This window comes from Zosterops lateralis, assembly GCF_965231275.1.
Source record: "Zosterops lateralis genome assembly, chromosome: 1".
In the NCBI taxonomy this organism is placed as follows: Eukaryota; Metazoa; Chordata; class Aves; order Passeriformes; family Zosteropidae; genus Zosterops; species Zosterops lateralis.
In genome coordinates this window covers 50,929,179-50,945,540 of record NC_139762.1, presented here as the reverse complement: position 1 = coordinate 50,945,540, position 16,362 = coordinate 50,929,179, and positions in this window count along the sequence as shown.

Here is a 16,362-nt window from a genome sequence, read left to right as displayed (position 1 = left end):
GTTTAATCTTTGAGAAGATAATTTTCAAGTAGCTAATAATCATGAACATCACAAGCCTTTAAATATTTTGCTTGTGATCTCTTGCCTGTAGAAGTGGAAAAACTTGTTGCTCCATTTAATACTCTTTATAAATTGCAACATTTAGTTTACTCACCTTACTAAATTATGCTGTACCTTTAAAATAGAAAGAGAGAAATTAGAAAATAATTTTCCCCCATGTCTGAAAAAGCTTGAAAAGTAGTATTCAAATTTCTAATTATATAAATGCCAATTAATAGGAGTTTCCCTTAGGTGAAACAAAAAAGATGTCCTGCCCCCATAACTCATCATGCTCCCCTCTGATCACTCCTTCAATTTCTGAAATATCTTGCTATTTACTACCACATTTATAGACACAAAGCAAAAACAGAACAGCAGAGTAGTTGTTCTGCTGCTACATATGGCTTCTGATGATTCTGTAGTGTTATGGTCTTACTAAAACCCCTGGGAAGAAGGCAGAAGCAGTATAGCAAAAATAATGTTATTCAGTAAATCTCTTTGTCTTCAGTGGATACTTGCAAGTCTGCAGTGAATTAGAGATCTTATGTTACAGAGAACAAAAAGAAGTTATTTCAAAGAAAATTAGTGCCATACTGTAATAATTAGTTGATTTTAACCAGGAAGCTCAGCCATCAGTGGGAAATTTGTATCATCAAACACTCATTTTGCTACTGCTTCTTGGCTACACTAATGATGTTTTAAAACTTCATGAATCCAGGAACATTCAGGAAAAACAAACAAACAAAAAACCAACCAACCCAAAAAACCCTCGCCCACAAATCCAGTCGTGTTTCTCTTAAGAATTATAAGGTAAAGGAGGAAAGAGATGGCTTTGAGACCTTATCTCCATTCAGTGCAACCCTATTGCCAGATAAGTTCACTTGGAAAAATCCAGAATAAATCCCTCAGCAGGGCCATTTGACTCCTTTATTTTCTTTAGATAGATTAGAGCTGTATGGAAATCAAGGAAATTTTACTTCTCAGTGCTTTGAATTAGTATCCTGATTAACAAAATTCCTTTCTGAGATACCAGCTGTACTATTGTTTGCTAAAATCAGCAATATTCATCAAGCATTTCTTCTCAAGCATCTACTTGTATTGAGAAAAATGCTTTGACTAACATAAGTTATTTTTCCCTTCCTACAGAGTGGAAGGAGACACCTCTCATTCTTTATATTGGCAGGTGTAAAGATGATGTGGACATGTTTATTGAGGCCTGTGTCTTCTTGCACTCCTCAAACACTCCTAGGAATGTTGCTTACAGTGTGTAAATTGAGGTCATTTTAGTCAATGCCTGTACTCCTGTCACTAACATCAAATCTTTGAGTGCTGTGTAGCACACTGTATGTGAAGCACATTGTAGAATCCTTGTCACCTTCTTTTCAGTCTGTAAAAATTGATCAAAACTAACCTTACAGAAGTGCTCCTAAAGGTTCCTGTAACAACATTAACCCTCTGACTTAACATGTCAAATATTTTGACTATGTGTTAAGTCTCTAAAGACACAGCTAAACACAGAGAGAGTGGATCACAAGAGAGAAGTCAGCTACTCAGAAGAGCAGCAGCTGCTGGCAGCAAGCAAATTAACACAAGCCACATAAAGAAATCTTCTTCAGCTCTTATAAAAAAACCCCTGTTTTATTACATTCAGAGTGGGTCTCCACTCTAGATGGGCTCTTCTGGAACACGTAGCAAGGCTCCCGCCTGTCTTTTCAAATGTACATTCAAAAAGGTGGTATAGAAGATGGCACATACCCCAGAATTTAGCCCTGAAGCCCAGCTCATACTGCTGGGTACCTAATTAGTGTGATAAAATAATACCAAATTTGGGGCCTGGGAGATGTGTCTTGAAGGAGGACAAAGATGAAACCCTCAGAACAACCCTGTGAGCTGATTTTAGGTTCTCATTTTCTGCTAGGGTTTACAAATATTTTGGGCTTTTTCCTTGGTAAGGGATTGTTAGATTCAAGGATTTCATCCCTTGTGAATCTATGCAATAGGTAAAAGATGTGTCTGTGAAGGTAAGAAGTTATTTTTGTAAAACAATATGAATGAAAAAGGGGAATGAAAACTCAATGAAAATACACTATCTCTCTTAAGGGGGAAAAGAGATAACTTCCAATTATATTCACTGGCTGGACCCACTAAAACAATGGCACAAAAGCATTGAAAGACAGCTGAGAGTGGCCCAATTTTGCAACTTTTTGAAGAAAATAAATTGCATGAAAAACCTACACAGATTTTGAAGTAGTAGCAAGTGAAATGGATTCCAACTGTGATAAAGTCCAAAACCTTGTTGACAGATTAGAAATTTGTTTGAAGAAGAAGCCTGGATACAATATTACTGATGTAAAACATGTGCAAACAGACCGAGTTATATAAACAAATCCCTAACCAAACATATTTGCAACATTACCAAAATATTTGACAAAAATGAGAGGTAGCAAATAATCTCAGGAATCATTCCAAATTGCGTGTGGAACTCTTGCATTGCATTTTAACTAATTTTTTACAGTGACATGCTCTTTTTCTTTTCCTGCCTCCCTTTATGCTCAGTAGGTTTATGCAGTCAAAAAGAAATCGGAAGGAAGGAAGGAAGGAAGGAAGGAAGGAAGGAAGGAAGGAAGGAAGGAAGGAAGGAAGGAAGGAAGGAAGGAAAGAAAAAGAAATCCCCAAAAAATTCAAATACTGCTTTTGATTTTCTGATAAATCAGGAAAGTAATAATGTTTTCATTTTGAGGAGGAAGACCAGAGATTTGGCTGTTGTTGCTGGCTGGAAACTACATTCCCATGAAAGAGACATTGCTTTGGTGCCCCTAACTTGTTTTATTTTAAGCTTTCTCAGACCCAGGTTGAACCTGCTGGGTCTCAAGCACAACAGAATGTTACGCCTTCATAAAAACAAATTGGATGAAGCTTTGACTCTTCACTTCCTGGTTTATCTGGTTTCAGAATATAAAAATTCTGGCACTCAATGGGCATTGGAATGAAATCACAGCACTGTTCTGAAGAAATTTATCTATATATCATGGTGCCATCAGGATACCAGTATTCTACAAAAAACAGAAACAAAGCCAAAAACAAACAAACAAAAAAACCCCCACAAAAACCCCAAAAACCAACAAACAAAAAAACCCCAAGACTCAAACAAAATGAAAAAAACCACAAACAAACACTAAAACTTTTTCTTCTAGTTCCAAGCTGTAAATACATAGGCAGAATAGCCCAAATATTGAAATTAAGACATTATTCCAAATTTTTGAAAATACCTCCATTTTCTATTCTCCTTTTGGAGCAAGGAATGACTGTATTTTCCCTTTTTATAGCCTAAAGAAGCCTTATAGATCACAGACATTAAGCTGAATTGACACTCTGGAATATTTGAAGCCAGTCTCTTTGAAATCACTAGGAACAATGTTTACTCTCTTTAGGATTATTAAACCTACTCCTGAGATGAGACAGTGAGCTACTGTGCACACAGCAATTTGAAGACAATCTAAAATCAGGTTCCTGAAGATTTTTTTTTTCCAGGGCAATTCCTTCTTTCCTCATGCTGCTGTGCACTCTTGAGCTGAAAAGGTAACATTTGAACTGCTATTTGCCAATTTATCACTTTCCAAGGTAGGCTGTGTCAATACAAGGGAGAGGGTGAGAGGGCAGGTGGGAAATCAGGAACCAAAGGTGTGAGTGACCTCAGGACCCCAGAGGTAGGTCAGCAGAAGAGGCTGCAGGGCTGCTCAAAAGGTCTCCTTTGGGAGGTGAGCAGAAAGGGAACAGCAAAAAGAACAGCAGCACAGTGAAACAGCAGTGAGTGAAATGCTGATTTTGGAAGGTGGAAGAGCTTCTGTCCCAGTGCTGTGGTTTAACCCCAGATGCCAACTAAGTACCCCACAGCCAGTTGCTCACTCCCCACCTTTCTACCCCTCTCCTGGGATGGGGAGAATGGGAAAAGTAAAACACAGTTTGAAATAAGAACCACTTAATAGTTGAAATAAAGTTAATGATAATGAAAAGTTGAGAGACAGAGGAAAAAAGCCCAAGAGAAAGAAGTCATGCACATTATTGCTCACTCACCACTGACTGATGTCCAGTCCATTCCCCAGCAGTGGTCAGTGGCTCCCTGTCCTCTCCCCCCTGTTTATTTACTGGGCTTGAGATTCTATCCTATGGAATATCCCTTTGGCCAGTTCAGGTCAGCCGTGCTGGCCATGCTCCCTCCCAGGGTCTTGTGCACCTGCTCCCTGGCAGAGCATGGGAAGCTGAAAAGTCCTTGACTTAGGGTAAGCACTGGACAGCCACAACTAAAATATCAGTGTTATTGTCATACTAAATCCAAAACATAGCACTGTACCACCTGCTAGGAAGAAAATCAACTCCATCCCAATCAAAACCTTTACACCCAGGGCTGCAGTGCATTGCCCTCACAGCTGTACTCTTTTGGACTTTAAACTGTGTGGCTGAGCTGGTCTGCCCTAACCAGGGCCCTCCACATATTGCATGGGGGTTTTGGTTTGCAAAATTGGGACTGCTTTCTCCCAGGGTGTGAGGAGGGTTTGCTGCAGAAGTAGTTGCTGAGGGGCAGCTGGATATGGGAATGCCTGGGGCAGGAGGAAGAGTCTTCTTCAGGTGATTTTGTTTGCAAGGGAGGCATTTCATTGAAACTCTACTTTTTCTGTTTGCTTTTTCACTGATGCTTTATTGGCTCTAATAATTGCCAGAAAAAGAAAAAACAAACTAACTAACTGACAAACCAAACACACCACGACTTTTTTTTTTTTTTTTTTTTTTTTTTAATGTATTTCTTTTACCCCTAGTATGAAAGTTCTACTTTGCAACAACAGTTCCTTAGCAGCTGTTGAGATGCGGATCCCACCCATGTCTATTTTTTCCTGGCCTCTCCATCTCCTCATCTGCAGCACGGATGTGCTGTGCAGCAGAGAGCCAAGACTTCGGCATCCCCTGCCGAGCAGAGAGAGGTGTGTGCTGTTTGTACCGAGCCACAGCAGACTCCAGGACTGCAATTGTTCAGATATCTCTGTCAGACGGCTTGTTTCTCTCTGCCCACGCAGTAAACTCACACAGTAAACTCTGCACGCTTCGCTGGTTAAGGATTATCTGCGAGCAGCCTTTTTGCCCGTGTCAGAGACGAGCTGCGGTGCCGGGAGGAGGAGCCCCAGCACAGCCGCCTCCCCCCGCAGCCCCATGTATCTCAGGCTCATTTGCATAGCGCTTACCCAGCAGGCAGCGGTGCCCGGGAATGACTCCGGGAGCGTTCCCACACGGAATTTAACACGGATGAGACTTTAGAAAGGGTATATAGCGAGTTGTTTTGGAAAGAGAAACCCAAAAGGGTTTGATTTTGCGAGATTGGAAGATTTGCAACATCGTCATAACATTAACAGTGACCCTTTGCCAGAGCTATAAATACTTATCCTGCCTGTAACACTCTCGGCTGGTCCGATGGCAGTGGTATTTATAATTGATCACAGTCAGTTACAGATTTCTTTGTTCTTTCTCCACACCCACTGCTGCACTTGACTAGTCTTTTCTTGCTGAGGGTCTACTTTTTTTTTTTTTTTTTTTTAATTCCCTTTAATTTTCAAGCTGTCAGTCTATTTAGTTAACCTCTGACTTTCTGGAATAAATGAGGATCAAGTCAAGCATATGTATTTTAATCTTAATGCCTGGTGGAACAGCCAGTACCTACTACTGACTTGATTTTTGCCATTGTTCACAACACAGGCACTGTGCTTCAAAGGCATTTGTGCAACACTCACTGTTGAGGGCAGAGAAGGAAAGAGGAGTCACTTACCTGAGATTCTGCTTTAATTATATGTTTTTTATTTCTAATACACAGCATGCTTTTCACAGATTAATGAAAGAGTCAAAAGGATAAATCGCAAAAACACATGATGACTGCCTAAACCTTTCACCTCAAAACCACAAGAATTTCTGCTCTAGGTGCTTCAGACCAACATGCCATTTGATTACCAGGGAACATAGCAACTGAACAAGGTGGAGAGCCTCGTTTTGTGCAGAAAGGTACTTAATCTTCAGTTGTTGTGAGCCTGAAATATTTCTTTAATGATCACTCCCACAAGTGGTGGCTCAAAGCTGGTCTCCTTGAGCCATCTTAGGCCCCTCTCTCCAGATGGGGGGATTTTTTTAAGTCAGCTGTGACATATTAATTGCTGCAAGGAATATATCCTCAGATGCCACAGATTCATTTTCAAGGGGTTCTTTAATCAGCATTTATCATCAATTTGAAATCTGCATCTATTGTTTAATTATTAAATCCTTCCGGGTAAAGTGCTATTGTTGCTGTTGACCTTTCTCTTCCATTTCCCTTTGGGTTTTTTCCACTGCCTTCCTTTCAGCTACAGCTACCTCATAAATGCCTTACAGCCCCACAAACACATAGCCTGTGAAAAAAGGGCTCCTTTTGTGGACTGAGCTGCAGAGGCAAAGTTGTACTGTGTACTCCTCCCACCACCTCCACAACCTGCCTCCAGCTATGGCCACAGGCTGAATATGCAAAGGCAGGGACCATTCCTGTGCTCCACACTGCGACTGCACCACAACATCTGAACCCAAATGACATGAATATGCCACTAGGAACCTGCATACTGTAACAGATTTAAATCCCTTTTTTTTTTTTTTTTTTTTTTTTTTATATATTTCCCACCTTCAGGATTTTCTTTACCAGTTCCAAATATCCCTGGTACAGGTGTGCTACTACAACATTTCTCCGAGTGTGTAGAAGTTTTTCCTAATGAAGGCTAAAGATAACTTTCCAATAACACTCCTTTGTCACATATTAGTATTTAACTTAACACTGTTAATCACCATGGTAATAATAACTGTCCTTTCCCTTTTCCAATTGTGCTCCCTTTCCTTTCAGTGGGTGTGGTGGCTGCAAACACTCAGCTCTGTCTGAATCACAGAATGAGCCCTCCCATCCCTACCACAGGGACACAGCCCTTCCAGATCTCAAAGGATATGCACACCAGGGATAATGCTGAAAGCAGAGTTAAATGATGAGAATTGAAATGTGAGGCATCCGTCTGCCAAGCCATTGATCACAAACTCCCTCTGGGATCCCAGCAGAGAGCCTGTTCCCTCAGCTTTGGGACATCATGGCTTGTGTGGGCAGCCGGGAGCTGAGGGGCCCCTCCGGGAGCTGCAGGAAGTGCCCATCTCTTTTTTGGCACTGCTTTTCCTGCCATCATGCCTCTTCCCTGCTTGTGCCACCAGCCCACCTGTCCTGCTGGCAGCCCCTATTGCAGCCAGGCCTCGATGCCATTTTCTCTTCCCTGCCTCATCCCAGTTTTCAGCTTCCTCTTTGGCCCTGGCTGGAGCCTGTCCCCAGCTGAGGAGCTGCCTGACTCCTCACAGTCCTGCATGAAAGACCTCCATTACTCATCACTTCATCCAGACATGTTTTTATTTTTCTATTATTTTACATTATATGATCCTAGTCTGCTCTGCTTTCATGAGGAGTTTTCTCTCGCTTTTCCCGCTTTGGAAACTCAATCTTGATTCTCTTTTCTAACCTCTTCTTCCTACCACTTGCTGCATCCTCTAGGCAAGCACAGTCATTTTTAAAGAAAGCTTTTAAGTAGGCAGGACACAGCAGACTTTCTGACTTGAAGCATTGGGAGTCCAATAAGAATGTGTCAGCCAGCTCTGCTGCTATGTCTCCCAGTTGGCTTTGCAGTCATTACATCAGTAGATAAATTCCTACTAAATACAACTCACATCTCAAGACATTTTAAAACACACTGTGCCCAATGTGAGGGAGTAAAAATGACACCAAGTGCTTTTGTATACATGTGATGACTTTTTTCCTAGAAAATTCCTTGTCTTCACACCACTTTGAACATACAAAGTTTGTATATGGGTGCTAGGTTTCAAATGAAATTTTGTAGGCTGGTTTTATTAATCATCCAGAGTATCAATTAATAGAATATTGGTGACTAGAACATTGTAAAGCAAATTCTACTGAACTTCTTATTACTGTGATATAAACTGCAACAGCCAAGCCTCACATAAATTAATGTGATAGAAAGGTCAGTGACAGTGATAGCAATTGTCCGTTCTTAGTTTGATCACCCAAGTGGAATTTTCATTAGGAATTTTTAATCACTTCTCCCAGGCTCATAGTTCTTCTTTATGATCAGAGCAGCTTCTTTATGGAGTCACTGTTTTTCTACATCTCAGGCCCCATGGAGTTCAGCAGACCAAGAAAGAAAGGTTAAGGTAACTTAATTAAGACCAATGAAATTTCCACTGGGAAGACAAAATCCGGTCATCAGCAATTATTCCCAGTGGTGCAAGTCAGACAGCTCCTTCCCTCGGGAGAAGAGGACATATCCTGCCTCCTGCAGCAGCAGGGAGTCACAGCACACTGCAGCAGAGCCACTCTGCCTGCTGGGACAGTAACTCCCTGGGGGAAGCCCTTGTGTAGGGTGATGGGCTGCTCAGACCTACAGCTGATGCTTTCCATGCATCCCTGTCCCCCTGCACGGCTGTGGCTCCTGCCTGGCACAGTACCTTTACCTTCTGCTGGACATTCTGTGACAGAAACAAGGCTGTGTTTCTGCCAAAAGTTTGGGGAAAAGGATTATCCCCAACACAAGCTGCAAAACAAAAACTGCCAGCTCCCACATCAGTCTTTAGATACCAAACACCATCACTTTGCCCACACCTACACCATAAACCCGCAAGAGTCAAATGTGATAAACAAAAATACATAAAAATAATCTTCCTTGCAACACTACCAAGTTTCTTGTGACATTGGCTCAATTTCTTTTAGCTGAGTTTTACAAAAAGACTGCAAGGCTAACAGATTACAACATTCTCTAATTAAAGCAAAACAAACATTTTGAAGAGAACACAGCTCAAAGTACAGTTAGAGAAAGTATCTTTTCTCAAGGCAAAGCTATCCTTTCACTAGAAGTGTGTTTTGTTTTTTAAAGTGAATTCTGGAAGTATTAACTTAGATGCTTAGTGTAAGAAATAATAATTGCAAATATGCAACATTGTTACCTCTGCTGAAAAAGTTGAGCTGTTTCTTTAGCAAGCATTCCCTAGGGAGAGATGTTAGAAGACTGAATATATAAATACCTATAGTCTGCAGAGATTAAATAAAGTAATTTTAATTAATTCCTAAGGGGGAGAGAGTCTTCCTAATGTCTAAACTGTATGGAAGCTCTGCAAGAAAAAAAAAGAGACATGGTGTGTAATTTCAGATACTTCACAGTTTTTCCACCCCAGAAAACACAAAAACGTTCATAGTGATACAGGTTATCTCTCTTAGGATGGATACCCTGAGAAGGGGAAAACCATGCCTCACTTGGCCTCAGAAAGAAGTGCTGCTAACAGAAATAATTTTCTCTGTTGTCTTGAAAACACAGAGATCTATAATTTAAGAAGTTGTTCCCCACCAATTTAAAACAATGTCAGGTTACACATCTAAAAGAGATGTGCTTTCAGAATGTGCTGCAATAAGTGTGTATCATTCCCTGTCACTATCCTAGCCCTGTGAATACTCCAAGGACTGTAGCTGCTGTAAATCAGAATGCATTAACTCTATGCCTTAAGGAGCTTGCAGGGAAATGTCTCTTGCCTGCTGTTGGTACTCTTGTCTATCAGAGGGGGAGCTGGTTTTGCTGAGACATGTGGGTGCTCTTTCGATGTGAATAATAGCTAACAGTAATTGATGTTAATAAAGCAATACTCTTTTACACTTACTGAAGGCATGGACCTAATTGTCAGCAGGCATAAAAATAAAATTAAATGGAAACTTATCGTGTATATGCTAGCTAGAATAGAACAGCTACAGTACAGTAGAACATCTCCTTGAAAATATCCCCAAGTTTCAGAAGCCAAACTATGGATAAAATAAACCTTTTTGCAAACAATTATTTTTCCATGGAAATTTCTATAGCCACAATGAATTGCACCGTGGACTCCAAATAATTTCCAGTACTTCCTGCTGTTCTAGAATTCTCACCCTAAGCAGGACTAGGCCACAAGTTTGATCGTATTTGTGTTTCTCTAACTGGCTCCAAAAGAGAAAGCTGGTCAGATAAAAATCTGAGTCGATGATCTTCTAATCTAAAAAATAGAAAGAATAAAGAATCGAAAGAAAGAAAAAATTGATATCAAAGTGCAGAAATTTAGCATCTTGGTGATCATCTATGACCATATTTAATTGTCACCAATGCTCTGAAAATACAAGTAAAGATCAGATAGGAAGGGTTTAGGTTTCGGATAATTAATAATGCTGCTGTTCCTGCTTAAAAAAAAAAAAACAACAACAAAACCCAAAACAAACAAACAAAACCCCCACCCAACCAAAAAACCCTGCAAAACCCCCCCAAAACCACACAAAAAACCATTGCTACCAGCAATCCACCCAAACATTTAAACATCTATCCTTTGTTAATCCCTATCCTATCACTACTTCTCCTCTTTTGGGTATCTTCAGCATTACAAAACATGAACATTCAGGAGAAAATGCAGGGAACATCATATGATTCCACGCAAGATATAGTGCAGCCCTTGGAGGATTTCTCTCTGATTTACATATTCTGTATTTCATGTTTTGCTGCTGCTGAAATAGTTCATCTGGCTGATTTCCCTATGTGACACAGAACCATTCTGAAAGCTGTGACAGAGTAATGAGTTTCCTTTCTGTTACAGGCAGTTTTACCTATCTCAGGTTTCATAATCTCATGTCACTCAGATCCAAGGGAGCCACCAGTTTTTTTCACAACCTATTTGACCACTCTCACTGGCACTCCTCCCCATGGGTTACACTGTAGTAATTTTAGTGGCAGTATGCAAGGCCACTGAAGGGAAAGAGCACCTGATGCCATGTCCCTGAGAAGGGTTAAGGAGGAGACATGATAGAAACACAGCAGTGGGTGAGGGACAGGTAGTCTCCTCTTGTATATGTATTGGAAACTCAAGAACCAAATACTTGCATCTTTTCTGTGGTGAGCATTAAAATCTCACACAGCTTGGGCATGTTACATTTCATTATTATACACTCACCAGAGCGGGACTATGGGGATAAAACTCTGTGTTCTCTGCTAATTATTTAAGCAGAACAGATTTTGCCCAGCATGTGTGCTGGCACTGAGGAAACTTTCAAGAGTTTGAAGAGAGACTGAGCTGCAAAACATTAGTTGAAGTTAGTTATGGAACCACTTCCAATGAAGAATTACACCAACAGCCATGGAGACAAAGTACCGACAGGCCCTGAAAGAAAACCCAAGAATTCCTCCAAGTCCAGGAAAACCCAGCTTCCTTCAGTAATGACAAGCCTTTGGGGAAGGAAAAAGGTAACAATCAATGAGATTAACTACCAATTCCTTCTGCTTATTACCTAAGGAGAGAATACCACTGTTTCAGGGCAGAAGAGACTAAGAATTCCATAACAAAAGCAGCACTCTTGAGAGAGGAGAGAAGCCCGAAAGAAAATAAATCAGATGAATCAGTGCTTATCCATGTCTGCACTCATTACACCCAGAAGAAGCTGAAAAATAGTCTGAAGGGAAACTCTCAGACCTGAAATTCCCTTCCACAGCTGAGCTTACTTCTGCAGGTGGGGATGCTCTCATTTCCTGACTTATCCTAAACATGAGCTGCCACTGTTCCCCTTGTGCTGCCTCTAGTGCTCATCAAGTTTCTCAGTGAGCTGATACAAATGTTCAGCACTGCCTCCGAAGCACGAATACACTGAATCACAGAAGTTTGTCCACAGGCCATTATTTGAAACACCTTGGTTGGAAACTGCGGAGCTCCTCTCCATCGGGGTGCCGAGGATCTCTCTCCTCCCTCCCTCCCGTTTTCCCTCAGCTGTCGGAAATAGAATTAGTTTTGCCATTCTAACGATTAAAGCCATTAAAACAATCTGAAGGAGGGAGATGCAAGGGTACACTGGAAGCTCAATTTTCTTCGGAAAACACAGCAAAGGGATGTAGTGGGGAAAAGGCAGCTCTTTAGGGGACTCACGGGGAAACTCCGCAGAGCTGCGGCATTCCTAGGCAAGGGCGGCGGGAGGCGGCGCCGGGAGCAGGGGCGGGACCGGTGATTTCCATACCGCTATCCCAGAATGCGGCGGGGCCTCCCAGCCGGGAAGAACAGGATTGTTCCTGCGCTTAAAGGCGTGTCTTTGCAACAGTGGCGCTCACCGCGCTGCCGGGAAAGGAGACCCGAGTGGCAGGTGCGGTGGGAAACGAGGGACGCTGTTCCTGGAGTCGCCATAACTTTTAGGATTTGATTCCAAGAGAGGTATAAATACCGCTGGAGTAGTGCACTTGCTTCGGCTGGTCCGAAGGTAGTGGGGTATCTCAATTGATTGTTCACAGTCAGTTACAGATTGATCTCCTCGTTCTCTCTTTCCCCCCTTCCCACTACTGCACTTGACTAGTCTTTTGCACCCTGAGCAGACCCTCCCACAGTGTTTGTTATCACTGCCGCCACTCTTTCAGTTCTGGTGCAAGGAAAAGCACACACACACATAACCCCCCTGCCACCCAAAACCCCCAAACTCTTACAAATAATTATAACAGCCCCTGCTATTGCAATATCCACACTTCCAGCCAAATTCTTGGTAGTTCAGTTTGCCCAGCACTGCCTGCAGCCTCCAAGGCACTGAAAATAACCTGGCTGATTTAGATTAACCGGGTGACATGCCAAAGGCACAGCAGGGTGCTCTGAGCACCTTGTCAGAGGTGTCCCATAGAGATAGGACTGGCTACATGCATTTATAAATACATAGCACTTAGCACAATTAGAAGTGTTGCCAAGTATTTTTGAGTAGTACAGGAACCTCATTTTCAAAACTACACCTGGTCAGGTGCAACAGAATACAGGCTGCAGAAGGGACAGCCCAGCTGTCTCTGATAGGTAGAGAGCTAAAGCATTGTCTGAAAAGAAGCACGACTGAGCATCTTTGGGAAGAGACAGGCAGCTCCTTGGCCTTGGGCAGGTCTAACCACTGTTGCAAAAGCATGGAAGGTCACACCTGTTGCTCAAAGATAATTTCTTTGATGGAGTATGTCAGGTACCTGCTTTCCCAAAGGGAGTTTCATGCAGATGATCACAACAGACTGCAAGCAGTTCTGTGACCTCAAGAAATGTGTTTAAGTCTGAAAGAGGGATGGTTTTCAGGCCACTTTTTGCTGGCTACAGCTTCATTGCCTCTACTCATGACCCTGTTAGTTTTGGATACTGTCTGATTCTTTCCTTCCAGGCAGATTTTTACCCTGTAGGTGCATTCCAGATACCAAACTTCAGGCTTTACATTCCAGTGCAGGTGCCAGGCACCTCATTTTTTGATACTAAGTCTTTTACTGGAATTAATAAATCATGGCTTGGGATGAGGAAAATTTTGTTGCATCCATAGTGCTAGATGGACTTTGCTTATTCTGAAAGATTAACACCAGATTCAATTTAGTAGAAGGAAGAGTTGATCTAGGAAAAAAGATATGTCATAGACAGCAGAGAACCACCTGATAGCCACTCCTTTCTAGTGGCAAACAAATGAGTACAGCAAGATACTTATGAATGCATTTGACAGATTCTCTGAAGTCAAAGTGTCTGAAGAAACTAAATTTTGCTGTCAGACTCTGTTAACTGAGTCAGAAAACGTTCATTCATTATTTTATCACTATTAAAGTGCATGGTCTAAATTGGTTATTGAATTCAGCCAGTCACCAGATGAAAGCAAGGCATGTTTCAAACCAAAAGTTTTGTGGCAATGTTATTTTTTCCCCTCCCAACAATATCCCAAGATCTATAATTCTCATTTTTGTACAGTTCTACTTATTTTATATCTGAGCTGATGCATGTCTCAGGCTAAATGTTTTCTCATATTTTTTTTGCTCATGTATAGTTATTGATCTGTATTTACTAGTGGCAAATACATGTAAATTGGCAGTGTTGCCTGATACTGCCTGTGATTCATTTACATATGTGTAGTAATCTTCACACATCGTCCTAATTTCTTCTTTCCTTTCCAGGCAGTAAGTTTTCCATCAGTGAGTTAGGTCTGGCCTTTCAAAATGCAGTGCTTCATGCACAAGAGGATGACTTGCTCCTTATATATCCACAGTTCCTCTTCAGGCTGAAGTGTTCAAGTACTGGATGTCTCGTGACAATGAAGTTTGACCATTCCTATAATTCTCAGCAGAACAAGCTGCATTGTTAGGAAAATAACTGCAAACAAACACTGATTTTATCCCACCACTGAAGCTGTTACCACAGCATTGTGATCAAAGAAGGACTTTTTGATCCTTACCAGTTCTTCTGGACATTTTCCTGTGTGAGCAAGCACTACTACCCTTATACCCACTGCTGTGTAGCTATGGCAAACTGCATGCTTCAAGGAGATCATTAACATTTATGGTGCACTCTGGAAGCAAAAGAATGAAAAAGCAAAGCCCACTGTGACCCTTTTTTTTATTTAAAATGTGATTTTTCTATTTAAAGATTGGCTGGTTTGTCCAAATTGAACATTAAGGGTGATCTCTGAGAAAAAATAAAGAGACAGGCAGATTATAGTAAGGCCACTTACATTTCCTTGCACTCATTAGTACACCAGTAAACAGCTCTCTCGATTTGCATCTGCTGAAGTCAGGTGCTCTATTACTGCTCCTTCAGGCTCAGGGAAAGGAGCTTAAACAACACTCAAGCCTCTGGTCACTAGGCCCTCTGTGAAAATCTGCTGGCTGGGAAAAGCTACAGCTTAATTAAACTCGTGGAGTTCTATTTGCTATCTTTTAGTAGTTATCTTGAGACTGAAAAATACCAAAACCAAGTCAAAATCACAAAAGAAGAGCCAACCCCCACATGAAATAACATCACTAAATTCCACTGTCCAAAGGCATCAACAAAAGTTACGTATGAAATATTTCACACGGCAGTGAATGTAAAACCACCTTCTTTACTCAAAGCAGTAGTACCAATTTCTAGTGGCACATCCCACTTCCTGAATGCATTCTGTGCTTCAGAAATCAGAGTTAGTGCAGCAGCAGCACTCAGCAGAGCTGTGGAGCTTTGTTTGTGTTGCATACTTTGTTTGGAACAGGCCCATAGGTTAAAAGTTATTAGGCTGAATATGGAAAGCAAACAGCTGAGAACCTGTGGTCTGATATGTAAACCAACAAGATTAGCTGAGTAAATGGCCCTGTCTGGCCTTGATTTCTCTAACTTTAGGGGAATTTATAATTTATCTTTTTCTCCTCCCCTGAGATCACTTTCTGCTGTCTTTTTCTTTTACTCTGCTTTTATCATTCTGAGCAGCATTTTACCAGGCTGTATCGTAGAACAATTCTCTCCTGTTGTAAGGCAAAACATACTAGATTTCAGGAAGGCCACTATAACTTAGACAAAGGCAAGTAGAAGGGTATTAATGCAGGCCAGACTGTCAAGTGTCAGCTTTCACTATGAAGAAACAACTGGCTGTTCAAAACCCCAGCCTGTGGAAATCCTTCAGAGGATTGGGTTACTGATTGTGATAAGGGTTTTATTTGCATGGTTGGATTAAATATAGCTTATCTCCTTTGTGTTTCTGTTAACCAAGTCACACACAGCTTGAGATGTGAACAGCATCTCTGAAACTGAAACTCCCAACTTTCTAATGTAAGGATTTGGAACAGTTCACAGATCAGATCCCTCTCTCTCTGGATGCAAAAACGAAACTGTAGAGTGGTCATGTCCTTCCAGACCCAAGCAGCCTCATCTAGCCTCTACAAAGACATGATAATTTAGTTTTCATGGTACATATAGAGGTTGTTCAGACAGATTACAGCACAGTGGCTTCACATAAAACCAGCCGCTCCTGATGCAGAAAATCCAGTACTAAAATTAACATGACATCAGTCTGTGGCCTGAGAGCAGGCAGAGGTCTGTCTAAAGGAACTGGCTGGCTTCAAGTGCAGAGCAACCTCCAAGGATACTGAAGGAAAACAATTGACCTGTGAGTGGGATTCTGGGCAGATATGGAGACAGGTTGTGCATGGTAGAACATTTCTTCTGCCCATGTCACATGGCTTCACACAAGCTACCATGGGTCCAGGCAGGAAAAGAAGGGGAGCCCTTTGTAGTCAGCAACTGAGAGCCCTCCCCTGGCAAATGCACTGCAGTGATTGTGTAGTGATTCCTGTGACATTTCGAACTGTGCTGAAGTCTTAGAAAATCCTGGAAACTGATCCAAGATGCTACCACATTTAATTTGGCTCGGGTTGCTCATAGATCCCTGATCTGCATTGACAAAGGGAGTTTTGCAACGCAAGCAAAGCAAACCAA